The 27,788-nt window shown below is 45.1% G+C and overlaps 1 pseudogene; it reads right to left on the reverse strand.

Moving 5' to 3' along the window:
* Positions 1 to 27,375, reverse strand: part of LOC136510734 (protein SOSEKI 4-like) — a 51,734-nt pseudogene extending 24,359 nt beyond the window's left edge.
* Between the last annotated feature and the right edge of the window lie 413 nt (positions 27,376 to 27,788).

Genomic DNA, 27,788 nt, shown 5'->3' on the forward strand with positions numbered 1-27,788 from the left:
ATAAATGAGTTTCCATGATTTTTCTAGGTTTAAATAATTATCCAAAAAATTATGAAAATTGTTTTGCACTTAGTTATCATGTTATGAACCTTTACAAAAATTTTGAGCTCAATTGGAACAAGTTGATTTATTTCATAATTTTGAATTAAATAATTAATTCATAAAAGCAAATAGTAACCGTTAATGATTTAGGTTTTGTTTGAATTTTTGGATTGAGTGATGACCTTGGGTCATTAGTTGGTAATGATCCTTGGCAATTGAAATAAGTGTTATGAAAAAGGTTTAGTTAGTTTTGACTTGTAACTGTACCGCGAAGGAAAGTTGTATTCAAGTTTTTAACTTTCGCATCCATTATCAAGCATCACGTTTTGTATCTCGCATCATGTTAAACATGGCATTGTTACTACGTGTAGTGAACAAAAGTGAGCACATGGTAGTTAATTAAGTTGAGGAGGAGGTTAATCCGTCTGTTGAGGTCGGATCTGATATAAGTGGGACGACTCCGGAACCTGACTTTTCCGCCAATCAAGGCAAGCCCCGGATGCATTTAAACCTACCTTGTGTTTTACAAATTTATATCGCTTTTGCTTTTCAATACTGCATTAAGTGATTAGGAGTGAGTGAAAACCTAATTGGTGCATTACCAACCTTGTTTTTCCATATCTACCTTGTTACCAGTTTTACTTTGTAAATGCCTAGTTATGCTTAGCCATGCTTAGACAGACAAAAGTCGAGTGATTACCTGCCACCTGCAAGTTTTAAATGGATCTTTGGTTACGTTTGGTTACTTATGTTATCATGAGATATGAGCATGTGGAATAATAAATCTAGACTGGGCGGACTCGGTGTATGAGAGCCACAAGACATGGATGTCTTGTGAGCAGGTTCTTTCCGCCTGTGTCGATTGAGGCCCGTCCGTTGTTGAACTGCTTGAGATGAGACTTTGTAGTACTAACCACATACTCCGGTAAGCCTTAACTTGGCTATTCAATTACAAGAATGGCTACTCGCGCACTAGGAGTGGAGAGATGGCGGGAATAGCGTGTACCCACGTGGCAATGGGCTGGATTGGTGGAGTACTGTATTCTCGGGTGGCGCGGACCCATTCTTGTTTTAGAGGACCTGAGGGTAGGTTGGTATATGTAGGTCAGGGACCTGCATATGTCGTGTGGTCTAGAATCCCCAGTTGGGTTTTAATCGGTTCGAATCGTCGTTGCTCCTCGATTATGGAGACTCAACTCACTGTTCATCATCGTAGTTTAATAACTGGAACTTGAGTAAGGTTTGAGAAAGTGTTGGATACGAAGTTTCATGATCTCCATACGGATCATGTCAGCTTTGTATATGATCTTTTTGATGATAAAAAAGTTGATATAAAGAATCTTGTTAGAGAGCTTTTATGCAAAAGAACTTTGATTATTGCTAAAGCCATACCTTGAATCCCTGAGCCTGCATTCCTAAGTCTTCCCAGTTTTATTTCGGTTAAGTCTTGTTGAGTACTTTTGTACTCAGGGTTCGTTGACCCTTGTTGCAGGTGAGCCTCATGAGCAAGTCTATTTTGGATCGTGCTGCATGACTATTGTTCAGGTCGATGACGGCAAGTAAATGTGTGGCCCATGGGCAGGGCAGTTTAATTGTGTGTTTTGTATTATGTTAATAATGCCACTCCACTACTACTATGGTTTGTAATAATTTTCGAACTTAGTTTGTAAGATCTGAAACTACTGTTTTGTAAACTAAGTTATTGTAAGACTTCTGCTATTTTACTCTGATGTAGATATTTGAATAAATGTTATAATACTGTAATGACTCTGTAATGGGGTCCTGCTTGGAAATTGTGGATGATTCGGGGTTCCTCGAGGACACCCGACAGACTTCTTAAGTTATCGGGAACATATGCATAGTCGTCAGAGGTCATTGGATAGTGACAGGTGCATGTGGGCCCTATAATTTAGGAGGTTCTGCCACAAATTCATCCTAGAGTTCTTTTCGATTGTGCCTCGAGTCATGACGAACTGGTGACCCAAATCCTGATTTCTCGCTCGTGCCAAAAGGGTCGCCCGGCCAAGCCTCATGGACCAGCTCTAGGGCAAGGCCAGGCACATGCGCATGGGTTTGAAAGGAAATGGGGAACTTGTTCGCTCTAAGGAGAAAGGAACAAAAGGAAAAGAAAAAACTCTAGCCACTCGCTCGCTTCCTTCTTGCATCGCACCGGATCTACGACTTTTCCTGACGTATTACCATGTAATCGAGTCGCACACCTTTTAGCCCCATGGGCCATCCCCCATGGCTAAAACACGCACCCACATGCATAGGATGGAGGGGGGTTGCGTACATTCCTAGCGCAAACTAGAAGAGAGCAAGGAAATGGCAAAGTGATAAAGCGAATACACCGACCACATACCATACATACATGAAACCCAAAACATGTTCACCACAATAAGGACACCCATGTAACCCTGGATCCTTACACACGGATCATCACACACTGGAAGCTTGGAACTAGTGATGTATGTAGGCGACTGACGCTTCACCTACAAGGACTGTTGCTCCATGAGCGGTGGCATCACTCATTCCAAAGATATCACTATCCGACCTCCCCAACGCATGACCTCGAACGATGTCGAGGTCGGCGCCACTATAGCATGGGTCCTCCAATGCCAGGGCGGCCAAACAGTGACCAACATGGCACGTTGGAATAAGTGCGCTGAAGTTGACTCTTTATCAGTGCATCCACACCTGGACAACCAGCGTCGATCGGCGCAAACTAGCCAATGTGGCTCGCTCACAAGGACTACACCACAATACATCATGAGCCCATGTGCAACCGAGGACTACATGAAGCCAAACTCCTAGAACCAAACTAGGACAAGGCCCTGCGCCCATGCGAAAGCAAGGGAAAGAAAGCGTCCGCGCAGCCCAAAGAAAGACAAAGAAAGGCATGATGCCGCTGAACCTATCCTACAGATACCATAGACTCAAAAATAGGGTTGCACAAGGTCAAGCCTCATAGGTCGATCCCTAGGTGGGGCCACACGGCCACAGCATTCGAACGATCGATGGCGGTTATGGCAAGACAGCAGCACACAAAAGAAACAAAATCGAGGAACACAAGCCGGCAAGAACACCTTTACTAAAAAAATTCTGAGGGCCCTAGATGCACCCTAGGGCTCTTAGCCACCACCATGGAGAATCTCTTCCACATCCATAGCAGCAACGACGGCATCCGCAGCAGTGGTGAAATCATTAACCAGCACCGCTCACTCTCTCATTCAGACATGCACCAGGAACCCAGGCGCCACCCGATGGAGGTTCACCCCGGTCCACAGTAGCATGGCGGCAAGGGCGACACCTGCCCCATGCTAGATTCTAGCCACCATCACCCGCTCATGGTCCTCTACTATGATGAATCCCTAGAGGTGAGCCGCCTCCTCTTCATGGCAAGAAGCCGCTAACTAGTCCTCCAGCGCTAATGATGAGACAACACGAAGGTCAGAAGCTATGGACGTCACTCAGGACGTCAAGACCAAGGAGGTCCTTACCCACGATGCGGGGTAGAGCACCAGCGACCGCCGCCTATGTAGCAGTGGTCTCACCCTTCGAGGCAATGAGAGCGACTTTGGCAGCGTAAAGGGTGAGCTCCAGCCGCCTCGCCCCATAGGCGGCCATAGAAAACCACCTATTAATTTCGTCCACCTCGTGGATGAGTCGGTGAAACTCTCGATGGGCTCCCGGAGACGACGAAGACGAGCTCGACCCCGCCGACGGTAGGACCCCAGCGAGGGCAACACCAACGGGAGACAGCCCTAAGGAGTGCTCGCGGTCAACTCAGGTCAGCATCAAAACTCATAACACTATTTAAACACTCACCCCTGTTCGCGCAGCAAAACTCAGAGACACGGCGGTGGACCACCAGCCTCCAGAAGATCTTCCAGCGGACTCTCACCGCGATCCATCGTATCAGCTGGGAAGGGAAGTCACGGGCGCACGAAGGCAAGGAGGAAGAAGCAGCAGGGCAAGCGACAGGAAATAGATGATTCCCTCTGCCACTCCATACCTCCTGATTTATAGCCATAAGGACCAGCCACGATGAATCCCTCGGACGCACGCGTGTTTACTTTCATTCACTAACCACCTTGGAAATCGCGCAGAGCAGGTGAAGCAATCGGAGGGAAGGTGGAGTGACTATTGCCCACGTAGCGGTGCGAACCAAGTAACCTTTGCACATCCCCACTCTTTTCATATCATTTTGATTTACACGCCCATATTTCACGGCACGTGACTGCTCACGAGTGGGCGTCATTATGCCACGATGTGACCGGGGAGGCCAACAACCCCCTGAGATCGTGCGCAGAGTGACCCACCGCAACCATGACCCCATGTTGTGCTTAGGAAAACCTCTCTTGGGCTAGCCCTTAGAAGGGCTCGAGGCCACAAAAGGATAGGGGCAGGGAGGAGATGGGTCCTTGCGGCTCTAATCGGTGGTGTGGAGCCACACGACCATCTCTCCCTATGTTCAAGTCGTCCACTTCAAAGTCACCCGGGTTGACCCCCTTTGGGTGGGAGGCATCTTGCCCTCTAACCACTACGGAGGTGGTTGGGGACCAACGGGTTTGACGGTCGACGATTTAAGAGACGTCTCTCAATGAGGCATAGCAAAACACCACGTTGATTGCGGAGGATATCGGGTCCTCCTCGGATTACCCATCAACCACAATGAGGTGCACCGCTCTGACCGCGTGGTTACAATGGACATGCCTCTCCCCGCGTGGGGTGAAACCAAACCCGCCTATAACAAGGCATCACGACCTCTCAAAGTTGGCAGGGACGCCAAGAAAAATAGGAGTCGGGTCCCCACAACCCCATAAGGGAGTCAAAGCCAAGCCATGACCGAAAACTCCTCCCGGCATCTCCAGGTCTAAAGACCTAAGGCTAGCTTTGAAGACTCACAAACCATGAGAGATCGACGAAGCAGATGGCCTGGGCAATGCAACAGTGACTTCCATATGAAGCGATTTGAAACCCAAAATGTGATCATGGCTCGGTCATGTGGAAAAAATAAAAAGGTCCAAGACCTACAAGCCAACATACGATCGTAGAAAACCTCGCGAACGCGCAAAAAGAGCTCGAGGAAATGTTTTATCGCATCAAGCCGAAAGCCGCGACCCTGATCTCGTGGCCCGGGGGCTCACGACAAGCACAAAAGGAAACCCAAGCATACAGAAAAGAGTGTTCTTTTCACTTAAATCCCCAAAAGTACAGGAGCAGTCGAACCGCTTGAAAAAGTACTGAACCACGACACTGCCACCTAGGCGGCGGCGTCAGGGTCCCCAAAGGTGCCTGCTACAAGTGTGGGAGGAAGAAGACAAGAAATCAACTCGTTTCCCTTCTCGTAGCACTACAACCTCTAGGGCGGAAAGGCACGGGGAGAAAAGGACAGGCGTAGGACCGAGCCCACATGCCACCACCATCATGCTTTGGAAGGCATGATGGAGACACCAAGGGATGACAATGCCTCCCCCAAACCTTAGGCTACCCCCAAGGGCAGCCTACAGGCTCTAGGAGGAGTTGGTTGTAGTCATTGGTGCTCGTGTTTCAGCGACCCCAAATTTCAAGTTCGGGGGTGCGCAAGAATCATGAGGGCTTATGGTTGGCCTGAACACCACCTTAATCCTCCCTCGCTCGCAAGTCCCCTTCTAGCACCAGCTATTGGAAGGGGTGACACTAGCTCTGCCCATCACCAGCGACCCCTGGTGGGATGCAAATCGAGAACCACGCGGCTCTCCTCAGACTTTTCTCCTTTTCCTCACCCTCTCCGCTCCTGACCAGTCAGGGAGGCAAAGAGCAATTTGCAATCATAGCCATGGGCGCGTCAAACGGTAGAAAGGCCTCCATTTATAGGCTAGGAATGGGCTGAGCATCCTGAAACCCCCACGCCATGTGGCGAACCATGGGAGGTCACAACCAATGTTAGATGCCCGCGTGAGGTCAGGGAAATCAAGACCTTCCCAAAGGTAGGGCTGGTATAGCGTCGACAAGACCACTTGGTCCCGCCTGGGTCACAAACCCCAATACACAGCACACAGACATGGCAAGGTTCAGCGGTAACGTACCACATTGTTAGGGCATCCTGATGGGACATAGCACAATGGCCACCTACCGCATTGAACACACCATCCTGCAAGGGGTCGAGTGATGAAGCTCGAGCAAGCCACGAACTATGAACCCACATTCGATAAGCACGCAATATAGCGCTTTCACGATCACTTTGCAATCGCAAAAACGCTTGGGGGCTACTGTCGGGGTTATAACCCCGGGGTGTCTCAAGGCACCGATTAGTTAGCAGGCCGAGCAGCCCATGATACATCAGCCAGCATGAGCCTAAACGTCCGAGGCCCTACTGATCCAAGAAAACCAGGCCAAGCGCTAAGGTTCATCGGACTTAGCCACACAACGCGCAAGAGCCTCATGACCTCCCCACCGCTCCGACCCCTAGGAGGAACGGGGAAGCGTCGAGCCTCACCAAGCATGCCTGCTCTAACAAGAGTAGATACGCCGCACTGACCCCGCAAGGACCGAGGGAACAACGGGCACCTCGGTCCAGTCAGACGCCATACTTGCACCATGCAGCACGGACAAGATAACACCACATGACGGTGGCTGTCAGTATGGTGACCCACCGTCCAAATATGGACTGACAAGACGCAAGTATGATTCCAACCACTATGGGATGGGATCCATGACGAGAGCCTTGAATTAGAGGCCATCCAGACCAGCGGGAGCCACGACCCCAACGGTCGAGATCATGGCTACAAACTCCACAAGCCAACCTGGCGATCAATGACCTAGGGGGATACCAACTCCTATACGACACCCTAGGACACCAGGAGGTGATGACGAAGACCACGGCAGAGACTATGTCACATAGGACAGCTAGCGAACCACCACTGTGCCTACAATCCTGCCACGGTCGGCATAGTAGCACCACACCACACCATGCCATGATGTGGCCATAGGACCATGATGACAACCATGCCCAGACGTGCACCACAAGACGGCATAGCTTGCAAGCCAAGTTAGCTAGGTCCTCCCTCAGGCTCACAACCCTTCGGTTGGGAGAACCTTCTTCTTTGTACATGCCCTGCCCCCAAACACTATATAAGGGCAGCCAGGGCACCCATCTGGGGGATCCAAACTCATTCACTCATTCTTACACCGTAGAAGGGCTCCTGAAGCTTTCCTTTGGGCAGCATGTCTCCTAGCTCTAGCTCTCCTACCTCTTCCACCATTCTTGCACCCCCGTTGTAAGAACTTCAGAGCATTCAAGCGAGGACACGCACTCGATCATCTCTGAGACTAGACGTAGAGCTCTAGCCTGAACCAATATAAATTCTCGTATCTTTTGGATGCTACCATCGTCTTCCTAGAGTAGCACGTCAATCGTATAAATTTACTAGTCCGGTTTACAAAACACCGACACTATGCATTAGCAAACCTATGATAAATGAAATACGAATTCTTAGCGCTATTAGGATGAGCTCCTGCTTCCTCGGTTTCCTATCCCATTAGAAATCCTATTATTGCTAAAACCAATCCAATCCACAAAAGGCATCGTATTGTAACACTTGTTACAGGCTATCGATTGTGTTCGAAAGCACATTCCCTTGCTAGAGATGTTCTTTTATTCATGCCAGATTGTGCGAATGCATTCCCACCTATCTCAAGTGGCTATAGTTACGTGGTTAAGTAATCCCTTCCTATGCGAGGTTCTTTGTATGAGAGAACATAAGGAAAGGCTCAATACATCCATGTCTAGGTCATCCCGATCTTTGTGTCATTTTCTTCTTCCTATCTTTTTCTTTTGGGACCTGCCTTTCTAGGATGATCTTCCCTTGCCGCAGGTTTATCACACACTCATCCTCACAATCAACTTTCCATTGCTCCTTTAACCTATTTCATTATACAACCTCATGTGCACAACCAATAGCATTGAACTTGTTCAAAACACTTAGTAAACTCTAGGTCATAAAGTATAGGCACCAAGCTATACTCTGTAGAAAGATGGAAGCTTGGAAGAATTAGCCCTATTCAAAACATAGCTCAGCAAAGACTACAACCATTGCAGGGAGGAGAGTTTGGTGCGGAGAGGTTGGGACACTCCATATTTGTCAAGCCAGGCCTGCGGCGTTATTTGAGGTTGGTGGTCTACTAGGTCTTGCGGCACAGTTTAGACTCCTCGCTAAATAGAGCGAACGGTTACCCACGCTAACCAATGAGGTGAGTATGGGCGTGTGATGTGGATTTTGGCTAGCTGGCTGTAATCGCGATTCAAGTTGCCATCTGTCCCGAATAGTAAGAAACTTGTCCACTGTCTAGCATCGTAGTAACTATATAGAACATGATTATGGTTACATTACTCACAATACGATTACTACTGCACTTGCTTATATTAATTGTGTGGTACAGGATAGCTGCAGAACCTAGCATGAATTAACTAAACTTAAACCTGCTGCTAAAATACTAAAAGTAAGGCCTTGTCTTAGTAAAATTTTTGCTAAATTCTTGTCTTGCTCCACAATAAAAGCCCTGCATATCCTGCTGAGTACACTTAAGTACTCATGGTTCTATTCTACCCTATTGCAGGTGGAGTGTTGTATCTTGACTGCAGTGCTACCTATCCCTCCCTTACTGAGAGTGATTAGTAAAGTGCCGGTGGGCTCGGCTGATATTCAATATATCTCATCCATGCTTTTGCTTGGAGGATGTTATTGAAGCTAGCAGTGTATTTCAAACGTATTGGTTTGTAATTATTTCAAACTATGTCGTTTTAACTTATCAGATTTGGAACTTGATATTGTACTATTTATTTATGAACTCGGTTTCTAATATTGTTTTTATCGCGAACTCTACGTATGTGATATGTATTTGTTTAATTAAGTACGATCTTCGTTGTAAAGTAGATTATCGAGGTCTTTCATAACACTCGACGGATTACCGGGTTTATACGAGTTGAAGTGTGAGCGCGCTGATATCCTCAGTGATGACCATCATACTTGAACTTTTATAAATTAGACAGTTCGTTACACTTGCTTTCCAAAGTGTACACAAGATATAATGAAATTATATAACTGTGCAGAGATATAAAGAGGGATTTTTAGTAGAGTGACTCTGGTGAAGGTTTAGAGAGTGGATTTAAGAAAATTGTTGAAGATACTCTTTTTTTATCAGGTATAACTTGGACACATATAACTCACACACTTACGTGTGCGTCCATACACGCTCAAAGAAGATACTGAGAGGCTCACCGAACGCGCATGTGTGCGTGTATCCTTTTTCTCAAAAGATTTCATAAAAAAGATGCAACACTAGTGTTTGAACCTTAGTGGTTAGCATCCTGAACAGGCCTACCATTGTACCATAGGCCCTTGCATGTCAATTGTCAAATTGTATAGATCCATGGTAGTTGTCCAATACGAAGACAGGAAAAGGGTCAAACGAACAACTATTTGGCCCGTCCACATGTGTTTGCTGTCACATGGCGCCGCTACCGTGCGAGTCCAACTGACACGACTAGTGTAGACCAGGCAAGTCAAACCGACACCTTTCTTTCTTCGTTCCACACACACCTAACCTAACTTGCGGCGTTCATCATGTCGGACAAAGCGAATGGAAGATGTGCATGGATGTCAGTATGTCCCAAGCCACCAGTTGTAATATAATCACTGATTAGGGAACGAGGGCACGAGGCAACCGGGCATGGAATGAGAAACGGTGAGGAGACACGCGCTTCACTTCGTAGTAAGCAGAGAAGATGGACGTCGTGGGAGGATAGAGTTGTTGAAAACAGAGTAGTAGCAACTACAACTAGCAAGACATGTTTGATCTTACTATAAACAAAGGTTGGGAATCGGATCTGAGCAACAGTAACTTGACAATGAGAAAATTAGCGCATGTTTAGTTCCTAAAAAGTTTCCCAAAAAAGTGCTACAGTAGCCATGACATCGAATCTTGCGATACGTGCATAGAGCATTAAATGTAGACGAAAAAAAACTAATTGCACAGTTTGGTTGGATATTACGAGACGAACGTTTTGAGCCTAATTAGTCCATGATTGAACACTAATCATCAAATAAAAACGAAAGTACTACAGTAGCCAAATTTTCAAAATTCGCGAACTAAACACGCACAGTGACCACGCTGGAAGGCAGGAGCAGGACTGGTGCTGGATGTCGTCTCCATTGTTTATACAGTGAGCAACACTACAAGCGCGTGCCGTTGCGAGCACTGGCATGCAGGTACCTACTCCTACAGTCCTACTAGTAGTAGCAGATCTCAGCTGACTTTGAGTTGACTCGTCCATCCACATTTTGGGGCACCCACCTGCGCGCGACACCGTGTCGTGCCCGTCCCGCCACCGCCACCTGCAAATCGACGCGCTTCATGGACTACGCAGCAGAGTAGCGACCTACCTACCCCCCTGGCCCGTCCGGCGTCGCACCCTTGCATTCGCCACCGTCTCTGCTCTGAGCCGCCGTGGATTTAGGGCCTGTTTGATACCCCGCCATAACACGCCATGCCAGGTGTGGCGCGGCCATTAAAGTTGTGTCGTGGTGGCGAACGATGTGGCCGCAACAGTTATGGCGGAATCCAACACACCATAACACGCCATGACGCGCTTCATGGACTACGCATCAGAGTAGCGACCTACCTGCCCCCTGGCCCGTCCGGCGTCGCACCCTTGCATTCGCCACCGTCTCTGCTCTGAGCCGCCGTGGATTTAGGGCCTGTTTGATACCCCGCCATAACACGCCATGCCAGGTGTGGCGCGGCCATTAAAGTTGTGTCGTGGTGGCGAACGATGTGGCCGCAACAGTTGTGGCAGAATCCAACACACAGACCAGCTATAGCTGTCGCAGCCCGCACGGAAACCAAACGCTAGCCATTAACTGTGGCGTGGCAAGCGATGACGGCCAAGTCATATTTTTCTTCGGCGCGCGGCTTTCTCGGGTGCAGGGATGAAAATGGATCGGATACGGATACGGATACGGATACGGATGGATATCACCGATATTATATTTGTTTTTATATTTTTGTCTGGATTTGGATTCGAATACGGATAGTGTCAACTATGTCGGATAGGATACGATTGGATATCGATATCATAAATATGTAATTTGAGTATTTGGATACGGATACGGTATCGGATATTGGATATCTGGACTTGGATATGGACAGATCTCAACCCCTCTAAACGGATTCGGTTTCGAATACGGTCGAAAAATATCCGTACCGTTTTCATCCCTGCTCGGGAGGCAAGGCACCCCGCACGGACCTCCTTCGCCGGCACCGGCAGCTTCAGCTTGGCGTGCCCCTGCTTCAGTTACATACACATACAGCATGTAACGTAATAATCAACATGATGGAATTTAATTAGGAACCATGAGCACGCACATATTCTAATGGGAACGGGGATTCGATGATGAGGACATGACATCCATGCATATGACCATATTTGGCGCATGGCATGGAGAGGTAGGAGGGCAGCAAGGCTGTCCAAGTCAAGAAGGAGGTCTGAGACTAATTCGGTTCGAGTCCCCGAGGTGGAGGTCCAAAGCAACTCAAGTTTGAGTCTGTCTCGGCATCCAGGACCCGTCTGTCTTAAACTGGTCACCCAGGACGCATCCGGACTCCGTTTTCGACGATCCATATATGGTTGGAAAGCTAATTTGATAAGAAAGACAATCCAAGTGGTCTCATGTCAAAAGGCCTTCAGAATCAATGGGAATCGTCGAAACAAATCAGCGTCCAGAATCTGCCAGGGTGCTGCGACACCGTCTTTTGGTCCGTTGGACCGTGTATCGTGTTTGGGCCCATTAAGGGGCGCGTCCAGGGTAGGCGACAACCCTAAGACCTTTATAATCATACGCCGCCGCCTTCATTAGGATTTGGGTTTTGCTTAGATTAATCTGTCAAGAACAGTTTCGCCGTTCATTGGTTTGTGAGACCCAAACTTCGTGAGATTAATTATTCATCTGCAATTTGGTTGCTTTCTTTGTTGTTCTTGCTTGTATTCTTTGTTGCGTAGGCAGGGATTAGCTTTCTTAGCGAGGTCAACCAGATCCGTGTCTCAGTTGATAACCAGAGGAGTTGTGGTGCTAAGATTGCAGGGTTCGATCTTTCGATCTGAAGCCGGATTGGTGTGTCATTCTCCGCCACAACGATAGTTACCACTACCTGACGGAAGATCAGGATCACTGTTCCCATTAAGTGGTAATCAGAGCTTCAGGTATTACCGTCAGGTTTATTATTACCCTAGTTTTATTTTGTCTTTGTCCTATAAATCCAGAAAATTGTCCCACAAAAATATTTATGTTAATCTTTGTTTTCTCCCTATCATATCACCCGTTGTACTGTTGCAATATTTTAATTTCATTTTGCTTTATTGAACGGTCGTCCCTCGCGTGTCATTGTATTACTGTGTCTAGGTCTTGCTCTTGGTCGCCGCTGAGATTAGTTCCATGCTGTTATATGTGCAACAAACAAAGAGCATAGAGGATAGCGATTCACTTTTTGTTTCCTGCGCTGCAGAATTTTTTTGTTTTTTCTCTCTTCTGTGCTGCGCATAAAAAATGATAGAGAGGTATCCTAGTTTTTGGCTGTAAGTTTCGGTTTTTGCACGTGGCACCACTTGACGTATCCTAGTCAAATTATTGAAAGAGTCTTGCAGTCCGAGATATAGGATAGAGAAGGAAACTTTGATTAATCTTGTACTGCGTCACAATTTTGGTTTCCTTTGTCCTTTGTTTAGTCAAAGAAGTCACGGCCATATTCTTTTCTTCAAGTGTTACTTCAAGTTCCAGCTAAATCACGACAGAACAAATTCACATGACCACATAGTCGTTGTACAAGCTATGTCGTCCAGTTGTTTTGTATTCTGTTGTGGCACTTTCTGGGATAGTAAAAAAATAAGAAAGGAAAAGGCAAGAAGGTGCAAAAAAGGAAGGTAAAAGCCGTACCAAAAAAAAGTAAGAGAAGAAAAAAAAGAGAGCAAGAATAGAAAGAAAGAAAGTAAAAAAATCAGAAGTCCTTGCATCTTTTGAGTCCCTGGTTGCATTGTTGCTTGCTTGAGCTAGGTTCCGGACGAGTTTAGGCCGGCGACATAGACTAGCTTGAGACTACTTTTTAATCTTGTAATTTCTAAATTAAATTATTGTTATTCCTTGCTACCATATTTTAAGCCTCCCAAGCTCCACATATATACTTCAGATCAGTACAGAAAAAGGTCCCTACAATCTTAGCACCACAACTCCTCTAGTTATCAACCGAGACACGGATCCGATTGATCTCGTCAAGAAGGCTAATCCCTGCCTACGCAACGAAGAACACAAGCAAGAACAAGAAAGAAAGCAACTAAATTGCAGATAAATGATTAATTTCACGAAGTTGGGGTCTCACAAACCGATAAACGGTGAAACTGTTCTTGACAGATTAATCTAAGCAAAACTCAAACCCTAATGACGGCGGCGGCGTATGATTATAAAGGTTTTAGGGTCGTCGCCTACTCTGGACGCGCCCCCTAATGGGCCCAAACACGATACATGGTCCAATGAACCAAAAGACGGTGTCGCAGTATCCTGGCAGATTCCGGATGCTGATTTCTTTCGATGATTTTCGTTGATTCTGAAGGGCTTTTGACATGAGACCACTTGGGATTTTCTTTCTTATAAAATTAGCTTTCTAACCATATATGGATCATCGAAAACAGAGTCCGGATGCGTCCTGGTTGACCAGATTAAGGTAGACTGGTTCTAGAGGCCGAGGCAGACTCGAACTTGAGTTGCTTTGGGCTTCCACCTCGGATACTCGAACCGAATTAGCCTCGGGCTTCCTTCTTAACTTGAACACCCTTGCTAGCCTCCTACCCCTCCGTACCATATGTCCATATGCATGGACGTCGTGTCCTCGTCACGTTCATACCTGTCGGAGTTGCAGGAGGATGACCTCTTGAGAAGAGGAGCATCATCTCCGCCACGCTTCTTGCTGCTCTCAATGAGGCTGCCGCTGAAGTAGTCCCGCTCCACGACACCCGCTCCACCTGACATCGACATGCATTCAGCTGTTGATGATGTGTACGCGTCCACCTCCTTCTCGGCCAGCCTGGTACTAGCACTTGCTGTCACCAGGTCGGAGCGGGTACGCACGTGGCCCCGCTTCATGGCCGTCATGGACCCGCAGGAGAAGATCTGCATCAGCACCGCCGACGCCCGTATCCGCCCGCCAGCGATCACGCCAACTTCCCTGCTGCAGCTCTCCAGGGCGTCTGGGCTGCTCGAGGACGGCGGCGGCGAGATCTCGTCGATGGCCAGCTCCGTTGACAGGTCGGCGTCCCGATCTGGCCCACGGTGGTCGGTCTATGTGGCCGAAGACCGTTGGGCTACCAGCAGCTTATTATTGCAGTCGCCTAGGTCGAAGGAGCTCTAGTTCTTGCGGTGGCGGCCGGCCCTCTTGTCCTGGCTGAAGGTGAAGGAGGAGGCGTCCTGGTGCGCCGGCGGTGGCTGAGGGAAGAGGAGGAGCGGGGAGCCCTTGAGGACGTACTCGTCGTTGCCGTGGGCGGGGTGGATGAGGTCGTCCTCGGTGAGGTCTTGCTACACGTACCTGTTCCTGTAGCTCCTCTTGGAGGACCAGGAGTACATGCTAGCCATGCCGTTGCCGCGGAGCGCGTTGAGACGGGCCGTGAAATCTCGGAGGTGGAGGCCAGGAGCAGCAGGGTGGGAGTAGCGGGGCAGCTCCATCTCCAAGAAGTGCGGGTGGTCAAGGTGGCCGTCGCGGTGGCAGAGGTAGTACACCACGGCCACCTTCCTCGCCGGCTTGGGCTTGGGCTCGGTCCAGACCACGGTGCACTCGAGGCTCCCCCACCTTCCTCGTCTTTCACCTCATTTTTTTCCTCGACTCGTACAAGCGATGGTATCTGCTCACGCATCTTTCGCCTCGTTGGAATAACGAATAGGACGTCATTGCTGTAGGCCTGTAGTTAGGTCTTCTTTACTCCAAAAGTTTACACTTTAGTGCTCGTTTAGTTCGTGAATTTTAGGAATTTGGCTACTGTAGCATTTTCGTTTTTATTTGACAATTAGTGTTCAATCATGGACTAATTAGGCTCAAAATGTTCGTCTCGTAATTTCCAACAAACTGTGTAATTAGTTTTTTTCGTCTACATTTAATGCTCCATGCACATATCGTAAGATTCGATATGATAGCTACTGTATCACTTTTTAGAAAAACTTTTTAGGAATTAAACAAGCACTTATCCCTTTGAATGTTTGATATATTTATAGAGTATTAAATATAAACTAAAAAATAATTAATTGCACATAATACAACTAATTTGCGAGATAAATCTTTTAAGCCTAATTAGTTCATGATTTGACAATAAATACTACAGTACACACATGTGTTAACGATGGTTTACTGACGTATTCTATAATTTATTTTTTTTATTAGCATCAAACATCCTGCTACACCCTATGGGATACGACATGGCCTTAGTGAGTGTCAGATGTGACGGATGGAGCGTCTGTGTGCGTGTCTACTGCCACTGTGAAGAAGGAAGCAAGAAAATATATCAGACTCGTGAGGCCGGTGGTTGGTGGGTGCAGTATACAGTACTACGGAGCCGTGGAACTGCCAAAGAACGAAGGAAACGGAATCGTGGTAGCCGGCGCGCAGCAGTGTTCAAACTTGAAACCGGGGAAGGACGAAGCACGCACGCACGAGGTAGGCGATTGATTTCTCTACTTTTTTATTATATATATACAAATTGTCCTTTTGAACAACTACTAGCAGGAGCGTGATCAGTTTTATTGGCTAAGAGCAGCCCCAACTAATAAGCTACAATAAATTTTCGTCCTGTTAACTTGGCTTATAAACCGTATTTTTTCAGCCAACGAATAGTATTTTTCTCTCACAACAAATCAGCCAACAGTACTTTCTGTCATGGCTTATCAGCCAAACGAACAGGACATTAATAGCTCTGTTTGGATTCACAGAGCAAATAGTTAGCTGCTAATAATTACCTTCTTTTAATCTAAACAGGTACAATTAATAATCTAGCTAATTATTAGCTAATACCAACTAACAACTATCTTACTAGTTGGATTAAACCAGCTAATAATTAGCTATCTAATATTAGCTATGAGCAATTAGCTAACTAACTATTAGTGATTAATGAATCCAAACCAAGTCTAACTAAGCAAAATGATGATTGGATATTTGAATTAAGACAGATAGAGAAAAAATGGTTTCTTATACAAGAAACAAGATAGAAAAAGATATGGTAGATAAATGATACGAGAGAAAAGATTGGTGATTGGACAAAATATTATTTTGAAAAATCATCCATTGAAAATATGATTCTAATGTTTAGTGTCTATATAACTTGGCACGTATACAAAATATTTTATAGATAATGGGTTGGGATTACCCTAAGACTAATTGTGAAAACATCTTTAATTAACACTTCAAATTATACTCTCTTTATCTTCATTCGAATATCAATTACAAAACGTTCACTATACACATTACTCAATGCTGCCGCTGGCTAGCCAAATCTTACCCTCCATACTATGCCAGTCTATCTTGTATTGACATTCAAATTATTTGTGACAGCTACAGTACGTCTACTATTTACAACTGGTTTCATTATTCAACCTCTCTAATTAGAATGGTACGGATATTTTTCGATCGTATTCGAGATCGAATCCGTTTAGATGGTTCAGATCTATTCGTATCCGAGCTCGGATATTCAACGTCCGATACCGTATCCATGTACTCAAATCGCATGTTGTGCATGCCGTGGTCATTGCGACTTGCGACTGCATTGTGCGGTCAGTTGGTGGTGTGGTGTTGTGCTGCTGTTTCTGACCAGCGGCATGCTGCTGCTGTGTGTACGCCTGTGTGGTGTTGCACGGGCACGGTGGTGGTCTGGTTGCTGTCGACCTTGGCCTAGTGTTTGGGCTCCCGGCTGCGCGGTGTACTTCTGCTCCTCGGGCTGTGGCTCCCTGCTGCGCGGTGTACCTCTGCTCCTCGGGTTGGTGCCGTAGATGTCTCCCTCGGCTCTGACAGTGTCTCTAGTATCTCGCTTGAGCTTGTCTTCGCACGTAGACAATCTACGTGCTGTGAGTTACCCGATGCCTTGCTCGGTTTACAGTTCAGATATTTACTTTTGTGCAATTTGTTAATTCCTGTGACTTGAGCGTGATTGTACTATTGAGTAATTTATTGCTCGATGATATAAAGCGGTGTAGTGAGACAACGTGATGGTCGGGTTGTAGAGTGTTGCTCTGGAAATCATCCGGTCCGAACAACCGGACTGGAGACGCGTGCTGAACAATGCGCTAGAAGCGCGGGAGGCCATCACGCGGGAACATGTACGTAATGTTTCATTTTCCTTTTCTTATTTATTTTGTCTTTCCTTTCTTTTTTCTTTTGTTTTCTTTTTATTGTTTTATTTTCTTGCTTCTATTTATTCTTCCTTTTTCTTTTCTTTTTAGTTTTATATGTTTTCATTCTTATTTTATTTTCTTTCTTTTCCTTATTCTTTTCTTATTTATTTTACCTTTCATTTTTCTTTTTTCTGTTGATTTCTTTTTATTGTTTTTTCTTGCTTCTATTTATTCACCCTTTTTCTTCTCTTTTTAAGTTTTATATGTTTTTCATTCTTATTTTATTTTTTTTTCTTTTTAATTTTCTTTTTTCGATCCTTATTTAAGTTATTCATTTATTTTATTTGTTTATCATTTATTAATCATATTTTTATGTGTATTTTCTTTCTTTGGTTTTACTCTAATTAATTGTTTTAATATTTTTTATTTTCTATTTCCTATATATATGTGAGGTTCGTATAGATTTAATGTTCTATGTTGTGTTGTGTCATGTTCAAGTAGTATACATTAATGTTCTATAATGTTTTTGTGTTGTTTACGTAGTATACCTGCGATGTTCATGTAGTATACATGTGATGATGCTTTTTCAATGTTCACTTAGTATACATGTGATGTACTAGCATGTATTTAGTGATGTTCTATAATATATTTAGTGATGTTCTATGGTGTAGTTAATCATGTTCACTTAGTATACATATGATATTCTATAGTATTTTTTTGACCGAAGTCAGCAGAAAAAACCCCAACCTATTTTTTTATAATTTTTTATTCTAGGCCTGTTTAATTTGCTCTCATGAGGAGTCGAACCCATGCATGTTGGATGCTACTTAGGTGCTCCAACCATAAGGCTAGAGGCCCTTTCGCTTCTATAGTATATTTTAGGATGTTTGAGAAGTATCCATGTGATGTTATTTTAAATTTTTCTCTATTACGTGTTTTTATTTTTTTCCTTATGCTTTGCTCAAGATTTTATTATTTTTTATTTATGTTATGTATTTACTTATTTATTTTTATGTATATTATAATACCAATTTCATAAATATAAAATTAGAATACTATTTTTGTAAACCAAAATATTGTTCTTATGAAAACGGAACATTGTTCTCTGAACCTAGAACATCATCCCTGCTCAATAAAGGAAATGTTCTATGTTCATAAGATAAATGTTTGTTAATAAAATTTTATCTAAATATATCCACATGGAATTTTGTTTTGAAGGATTTATTGTATGAAACCCGATGGTATAATCGGAATTTAATTTGGATGTTTGGTTTAGGAGTTATGACTTTTTTTAGTTTTTTGAAAGTCACTGTGTGCATGCTTAAGAGCTGATGTGTGGCAGAACCGTTCGAAATAACACACATTCGGAGGCGCTCGTCTTCCACCAAACACTAAGCACCCCGAAAGTAAGCTATATCGGACGGTTCTGTCGAGCACATCCTAAGAGAGAACTCGAACAATCCATATTTTTCCTCTATGATCCAATAATGAGAACGAGTTTATAATACTTAGTCCATTTCATACATCAAAAGTTCTTAGAAATACATTATTACAATATCAAGTTTAGAGTGCGGAATTTAAACAGCGGAATTTAAATAAATATCTAGCGATAAGATATAAGGATCTGTCTGTGCCCACCAGAAGAATCCTCCACTCAACAGCTACTCCTCAAGCTGCACCTGCAACAGGGGTAAATAAACTCTGAGTACACAATGTACTCGCAAGACTTACCCGACTAGTGGGCATAATTTTCTGACTCCAAAGGATATGATAAATTTTATGGTTTGCTAGATTTCCTTTTTGCAAAAAGCAACACTAGGAGTGAATCCTTATGTATGTGTTTTATTAGCAGTCATGATTAGTTCATTAGCTAACCATTCTATGTAAGCATCTGTTCTACTTTCAAGCAAGAGTTGAGCAATTAGACCCATTTCACCATCTTTTATATTTCAGTTCTTACTATGGTGCTAGATTGTAAACAAGTCGTACCATATTACACGGCGATTCATGAATCAATTTAGCCCAGCTGGGTACCTCGAAACACACGCCCCGCTTGTACCCCAAGCATAAGTAGGATCAACCTATCACTCTTCTATCAAGGGGTCTAGGTCCCCGTCCAAACTTGGACTCTAAGTCATCACACCTGAGTCCCGGACTCAATGTGGTGCTTAGACCACCATCCCTGCCTCCACTCAGTCGGTTTAAAAAGAGCCGAAACCCATGATAAGAGAGCAATGAGCCTTCCTGCTCCCATAAGCAAGTATGTGCTCAAGATAATAAGTCTATGATCTGACTAGAATCCAATGCAACGGCCGGTCCTTAACCGACACGGACAGGAAAAATAGTGTAACCAAGCTATGCCCCGTTGGCCACGGGACACAACCTATTACACTCACCATTTTATTATGAGAGTGATAATAATAATCACTTATTGTGAGTAATGGCAGGTTACTCACGCTACTGATAACCTAAGCATAGCAGCTACTTGACCTATGCTAGTAGGACTCATAGGTAGGTTATCTATGCATGTAGTTTCAATATAAATTATGTAGCATAAATGCACATCACATATATATCCAGTGATCATTCAAAATAAGGGTTATGCACCAATGCTTGCTTTGGGTAGGCGGGGAGTCAGCTCAGTCAGTCAGTGATGGCTCCGGGACCTCCTCCTGCACTAGGATCTCCTCCTCGTACTCCTCAATTACCTCCTCGAATACGTGGTCTCCGATGGTCACGATCTCTGCCAACTCATTCTCTACATGCATGCGATGACGATGCAACACTTAGTATTTTAACAACAGCAGCTCCTAAAATTAGAATACACATGGTAAACTACTAAGCTAGCTCTAACGACTAAGATATTAAGCCAACTATCATCTTCATCAAGTAAAGTGTTGGGTTCAACTAACAAACACCTAGCTTTACAAATGAAGAATATCTTTATTTCTACTAATGATTTAATGTATATTTGAAACAAAGAGCATTTAACTACCCTTACGTTAAGTTTATTCTAAAGCTATAAAAATTACAGCGAGCACATAATAATACCATGAAGCTACTGTAAAATTTTCAAAGCTAAAGCTATCACCATTTTGCCACAAAAATTCCTACAACATTTAACCTAATAATTTTAAGCACTCTCAAATGATTTAATAGCTCCTAGTATCAACATGTATATATATGAACTAAATACACTAACAGATAGAGCACAATTTTAGGAACTTAACAAAATTGGTTTCATAATTTTTGGATACCGACATAATTTTATATGATTTATCAAAATTCAGCTCAGAAATACAAATGAAAAGTTATTTCTATTCTCCATGAAAAAACTAAACAGATTTTGGCTCAACGCGGCCCACGCGGCGCAATGCGCGCGCGCGAGCACGCAGTGGCCCACAAGCGAGGCGCGGCCCACGCGTAGAGGCGCCCCACGGCGAGGAAGCTCGCGCGCTGGCACTCTTGCAAAAACGCCCTCGCATTACCCGAAAATCACCAGAACACTACACGTACTATTTCTATAGACAACGACTTTGCAACGGAACCCTCGGAAATTTCTCCTCTTTACAACGGCAAGGCCCTCGACCCTTCCCACGTGCTCTGGCGCAGCGAGCGGTGGCACTAGCACTTGCACCGACCACATGGGACCCACTCTGACCTATCTACGAGGCCGATGCTCACCTAGGGTTCGACGCAAGACGATGGGCGGCGGTTGCACGAGCTGGGACGCCATAGAAGGACTTCTCCACGACGACGAGCACCCTATGGCAATGGCGACGGTGTTCTAGTGAGCTGCAGCAACAACAAGGCGGTAGGGGGTGAGCAACAACAACTCACCAGTGACCTTACCGAGAAGCTGGCTTGGTCAGAGACGACCTGAGCAAGGCTGGCCATGTGCACGCTGCGAGGTGAATGGTGGACCACAAAGGCATGGCCGCGTCAGCGGCGAGGAGGCGGCACTAGAGCTGTGACTAGCATGCACACGACGAAGAGGGAGCCAAGGCGAGCTAGTGGTGCAGAGGGATTGGCACGTGGTGAAGTGGTGGAGGCAGGCCACGACACGGGCGGTGATGGGCCTTAACGGCACGGTGACGGGCAAAGCTCCAAAATTGGAGTTCGGCGTGACGCGAGTCAAGGCGGGGTGGGGATGGCTGGAGAGGGGACATGAAGGCAGAGGCGTGAGCATGAGGAATTGATGAGAGGTGCTCGCTCTCTGGCTTCACCATGATGCGATGCGACAGCGGCGGAAAATAGAGGGAGAAGAGGGAAAGAGAGAGATGGCGCGGCAGGTTGGCTTGGCTTGTCCTTGCCTTGGTGGGACGCGAGCAATGAGATTGGGATGCCCATGTGCCGGTGCTATGGACAACGTGTGCGCGCGTCTGACCGGTGTGGCCCGCGTGGCCATAGTGTCATAATTGACAAAGCGATGGCGACGTGCACGGCCACGTGCGGACGGCACCCAACCAGGCCAGGGAGGGGCAGCGCGGTGCAGCAAGCAGACACGCGTACAGGAGTGACGTGACGGCAGTGGTACCATCACGACATGAGGTAGCAGTGGTAGACGCGACGACAGTGGCAGCATGGGATGGGGCAGGTGGCAACAACAGCGACTTCGCCGCGGCGCGGGCGGGGCAGTAGGGCGCGGGGTCAACGGCTCGCTGCAGCCGGCCTCGGCCAAGCCTAGGCGGTTCGATCGGCCAAGCGTAGCGGCACGGTTGACCACGTGGGATGCGACCATGTGCACAGCGTGGGGCATCCACGTGGTGACCGCGCACCCGACACCAACCAACCCGAGATCGGTAACGCGCATGAATTTTAAAGTGCTCAACACGACCAAACGGTTGCTTCTGAACCTAAACCATCTTCACCACATTCATGATGGCATATGGAACTACCAAATCAAATCATAATACTACACCACTCCTTAACCTAATCTCTCACAATAAATTACTAAACATAGCAATGTCTAGCTGTTGGCAGACTTGAAAATTTCTAAGTTTTAGAGCTGAATTTGATTTCCATTTGCGATTTCTAAGCTAGTGGAAATATTAGCTAGTAATATCATTTTTCGACCGTAGGTATTTCATTGTCATCTACAAAGTTTGTATTTCAAACTTTAATTAAGTATCACATACATGTTCCATATCATTTTTGCTTAATAAAAATTGGTTTTAAACCCTAAATGATATAACATGACTATCTAATCAACTTTAGTTTCGCATTCTAGTTGATCATTTCAAGTTACAGAAATTGATCTACACACTTTATCACATGCATTAACGCATAATCATGATGCTCATGACATATTTTAGTAAATGATTTATGGTGTAACACCGAGGGTGTTACAAATCTACCCCCATAAACAAAATCTCATACCGAGATTTCATGTGCCTAGTGTGGGAAAAGAGATAAGAAATAAATTCTGATTTAACACAATTACCTCGGTGAACTAGAGAGACGGTGGAGATAATGCTTTAAGATATAGCTTTCTTGCTCCCACGTTGCTTCGTACTCCGAGTAATTTTGCCACTAAACTTTATAAAACTTAATCACATTGTTTCTAGTCACACTTTCTTTTTCATCTAAGATCTTGATAGGATGCTCAACATAAGACAAGTCGGGCTGGAGGGGAAGTCCTTCAATTTCCATAGCTTCATCGAGGACCCACAAACATTTCTTTAACTGGGAAACATGGAAGATATTATGTACTGCTGACAAAATATCCGGGAGCTAGATACGGTAGGCAGCAGAACCACACTGGGCCAAAATCTTGTAAGGTCCAACATAGAGAGGGGCTAGCTTCCCACGGACACCAAATCGATGTACACCTCTCATGGGAGATACCTTGAGATACACATGGTCACCAACTTCGAATTGCAAGGGCCTTCTTCGCTTGTCCGCATAAATTTTCTAACGACTTTGAGCCGCCTTCAAATGGCTCTAAATAATACTGACTTGCTCTCGAGCTTCTTTGATAAAATTAGGCCCAAAATATCCACGGTCACCTACTTCAACCCAGTTAAGAGGTGTTCTACATTTCTTGCCATACAGGGCCTCAAAAGGTGCCATATGAATGCTTTCTTGATAGCTATTGTTATAAGAAAACTCCGCTAGAGTCAAGCATTTGTCCCACTTTTCTGGAAAAGAGATGGCACAAGCCCTCAACATATCCTTAAGTACCTAATTGACTCTTTCTGTCTAACCATTAGTTTGCGGATGATAAGCTGAACTTCTGAGGAGACTAGTACCAAGACATTGCTGAAGTTGCTCCCAGAAATGAGAGACAAAAACTGACCCTCTATCAGAGATGATAGTAAGAGAAACTCCATGCAGGGTCACAATCCAGTCAAAATACAACTTGGCATACTTCTTGGCTAAATACCTTGTATCCACCAGAAGGAAATGAGCGGACTTGGTAAGATGATCCACAATGACCCAAATAGAGTCATACCCATTTGCCGTGCAAGGCAAACCCACAACAAAGTCCATGGAAATATCCTCTCATTTCCAAACAGGGATAGGCAAGGGCTGCAAAAGTCCTAGTGTATGCATATGGTCTTTCTTAACTCTTCCACAAGTGTCACATTCCGTGGCGTACTTGGTGATATCCTGCTTCATATTTGACCACCAATATAAGTGGCGCAAATCATGGTACATCTTGTTACTTCCCGAGTGAATGGATAACTTGGAACTATGAGCTTCATCCAAAATCTTTCTTCTAAGCTCGTCACTTGAGGGAACAACCAATCTGTTCTTGAACCTCACTACACCTTGATCATCAATACTAAAATGTGGACCACGCCCTTCGGCAATTAACTCCTTGATATGCAGGATTTCTGAAACATCTTGCCTTTGCTCAATAATAATTTGCTCAAGTAAATATGAGACTAGAGCAATATAGGCTAGCACCTCAGCATGGTTGAGAGACAAAGGTGCTTCTTCAACTTGATACAACTTCCAGCTTAAAGCATCAGCTACCACATTAGCTTTTCCAGAATGGTAATGAACCTCCAAATTATAATCCTTGATTAGCTCCAACCATCTCCACTGCCTCATGTTCAGCTCAGACTGAGTGAAAATATATTTGAGGCTCTTGTGATCCATATAAATATGCACTTTATTTCCCAATAAATAATGCCTCCAAATTTTTAGAGCGTGCACCACAATAGCTAGCTCTAAATCATGGGTGAGATAATTCACCTCATGCTTTTCAGCTGGCGTGAAGCATAAGCTATCACATATCCATCCTGCATAAGCACGCATCCCAATCTAGTCCTTGAGGCATCACAATACACATCAAATGGCATGTCAATATCTGGTTGGGCAAGAACAGGAGCAGTGGTAAGAAATTTCTTCAAGGTTTGGAAAGCTTCTTCACAAGCCAGACTCCATACAAACTTGACATCTTTTTGGAGCAACTTGGTCATTAGTTGGGCTATTTTGGAGAAGTCAGGAATGAAGCACCGATAATAACCAGCAAGACCAAGGAGCTAACAAATCTGATGCACTGACTTTGGAGATTTCCAATTTAAAACATCTTGCACCTTGCTTGGGTCCACAGAGATACCATCAAGTGCTAGAACATGTCCGAAAAAATACACTCGATCTAACCAGAACTCACACTTGCTGAATTTGGCATACAGCTTGTGTTTCCTTAATCGAGTCAGTACTATCCGAAGATGTTGTGCATGCTCTTCATTGTTCTTGGAGTATATCAAAATGTCATCAATGAACACCACTACAAACTTATCTAGCTCCAGCAAGAAGACTGAATTCATGAGATACATGAAGAATGCAGGAGCATTGGTGAGACCAAAAGACATGACTAGATATTCATATAGCCCATACCTAGTAGAGAAAGTTGTCTTTGGTATATCTTGTGGCCGGATCTTAATTTGATGATACCCAGAACGAAGATCAATCTTTGAAAACACCTTGGCACCAGCCAACTGATCGAACAAAGTATCAATACGAGGTAAAGGATACTTGTTCTTAATGGTTACCACATTGAGAGGGCGGTAATCCACATACATCTATAGAGTACCATCCTTCTTCTTCACAAAAATAGCTGGGCAACCCCATGATGAAGAGCTAGGATGGATAAAGCCCTTCTCTAATAATTCCTCTAACTGCTTTTTCATTTCAGCTAGTTCTTTAGGAGCCATGCGGTAGGGATGCCGTGAAATAGGAGCAGTGCTAGGTTCTAACTCAATAGAAAACTCCACATCTCTATCCAATGGCAACCCAAGTAGACATCCGAAAACTCATAGACCACAAGAATAGAGGCAAGATCAGGAGAAGCTTCAACATGAGCAATAACTAGTAAGGCTGGATCTAAGGGCATAAGAAGAGACATCATATCCTCAGAAGAAGGAAGCCGTAACTCAACAACTCTCTGCTTAAGGTTCAAGACTACCCCATAAACTTGCAACCAGTTCATGCCTAGAATTGCATCTATGCCTTGCCTAGGCAGCACCATGAACTAGAGGCGGTAAGTGTGAGTGGCTAGCACTAATTTGACTGTGTCTGTCTGAGTATTAATGCACAACTGTGCACCTAGAGTACTGATTCTATAGACAATAGGAATAGCCACAAGAGATATATTGTGCCTCTGTGCAAACCCCATGCTAATGAATGAATGTGATGCACCAGAATCAAACAACACATATGCTGGGTGGGAATCAATGGTAAACATACGAGCCATCACCAGTTCATTCTACAAAATCTCCTTAGCCTCAGTGAAGTTGACTTGTCCAGAGCGGCTTACGGGCACCTTCTTCTTGGTAATCATCCTCTTGACCAAATGGGAGTTGACTGAAGGCTAGGAAGATTGCGTAGGCTGGTTCTGTGGACACTCCTGAGCATAGCGGCCTTCCTTGCCACACTTGAAACAAGCGTTAGGCTTGTTCCCCTACTCCTTATGAGGCAGAACCTGCTATCCCTGAGGCTGTTGTTGCACCTGCAGAGTAGGTGCACGGTACTGAGTGGGAGGTGCATGGTAGGTCTGCTGAGGCTGACAGAATGGCTGCCCACCCAAAGACTGATAGGGCACCTGCCTGACAACCTATACCTTCTAAGCCTAGGGGTGACTAGAAGACCCAGTAATCACCTACTTGAGCTTCCACTCAGCCTGAGAGTCACACTAAAGTCCCTCCATGGTAATAGCAGCATTCATCATAGCACCAAAAGTCTGGTAGTTCCCTATGTATAGCTCCTTCTACAGACTGCAAGAGAGGACACGATAGAAATGGTCCCTCTTCTTCTCATCCGTATTGACATGGGTTCTAGCATACTATGCCAGATGGTTGAACTTGTTCACATAATCCATCACAGACATGCTCCCTTGCTTCAGGTCTAGGAACTCCATCAACTTCCTGTTTAGCACACCAGTAGGAATGTAGTATTCTCTGAAAGTAGCGGTAAACTCTTACCAAGTCACATGGTGGTCCAACGGCTGCATGGCACTGAACGTGTCCCACCATGCACTGGTAAAACCCAACAGCTGCTGCGCTACAAAGCGCACCTTCTGTTCTTCAGTTACAGTGAGCAGCTAAAACTTTTGCTCTAGAATACAAAGACAATGCTCTGCATCCAGAGGCTCAGCAGTCGGCGTGAACATGGGTGGGTGCATCATCAAGAAATCCTGGTAAGAATAGGGCCTCTCGGGACCACAGGCACCACCCCCATTCCCACCATTGCCACCGGGGCCTCCACAGGCGAAGCCACCAATAGCCTAGGCTAGCATCACCAAGGCACAGGCTGACTCACGCTGAGTAGCCAGCATCTCTACCATCATCTCTTCATAGGTCTTCGGAGGTGGTGGTGGTGGAGGAGGAGCCAGAAGTGGGGCCTTGTGGCTGTCCCCATTGGTGCGGCCATTGTCCTCACCACAACCGTTATCACCCTGGTCTTCACCAAGACCACGGCCCATCCTAGCACTGATACTCCCGCGACCAGACCTCAGGTTTATCTATAAATAGATAGGAACCAACCATTAGGGATAACCCTCTGGATTAGGAACAAGAGACTTAGAGAGATGATAGGACTTTTATTAAAGCATTCTTTTAGGTTATCCTATCAATTCACTAATCCAAATTATATGTGTGGGGGGATTTAGTTTAAGCAAGATTCTCTTTTTATGATGCATGCATCGGCCTACTCGTTCACTCAAGCCAGAATATAGCAGCATTCGCAAAAATTTTTGACACATCTCACACTCACTTTCCGCTTGCTAAACGATTCTTACGCAGCGTAAGTTAGTGTACCTATAGAAACTTGATTAGATAAAACCAGTGCCACTATCCTAGATAGACCATATTGCTAGGGCTATACTTATTTACATAA

The sequence above is a fragment of the Miscanthus floridulus genome, chromosome 16 (assembly GCF_019320115.1).
Source record: "Miscanthus floridulus cultivar M001 chromosome 16, ASM1932011v1, whole genome shotgun sequence".
In the NCBI taxonomy this organism is placed as follows: domain Eukaryota; kingdom Viridiplantae; phylum Streptophyta; class Magnoliopsida; order Poales; family Poaceae; genus Miscanthus; species Miscanthus floridulus.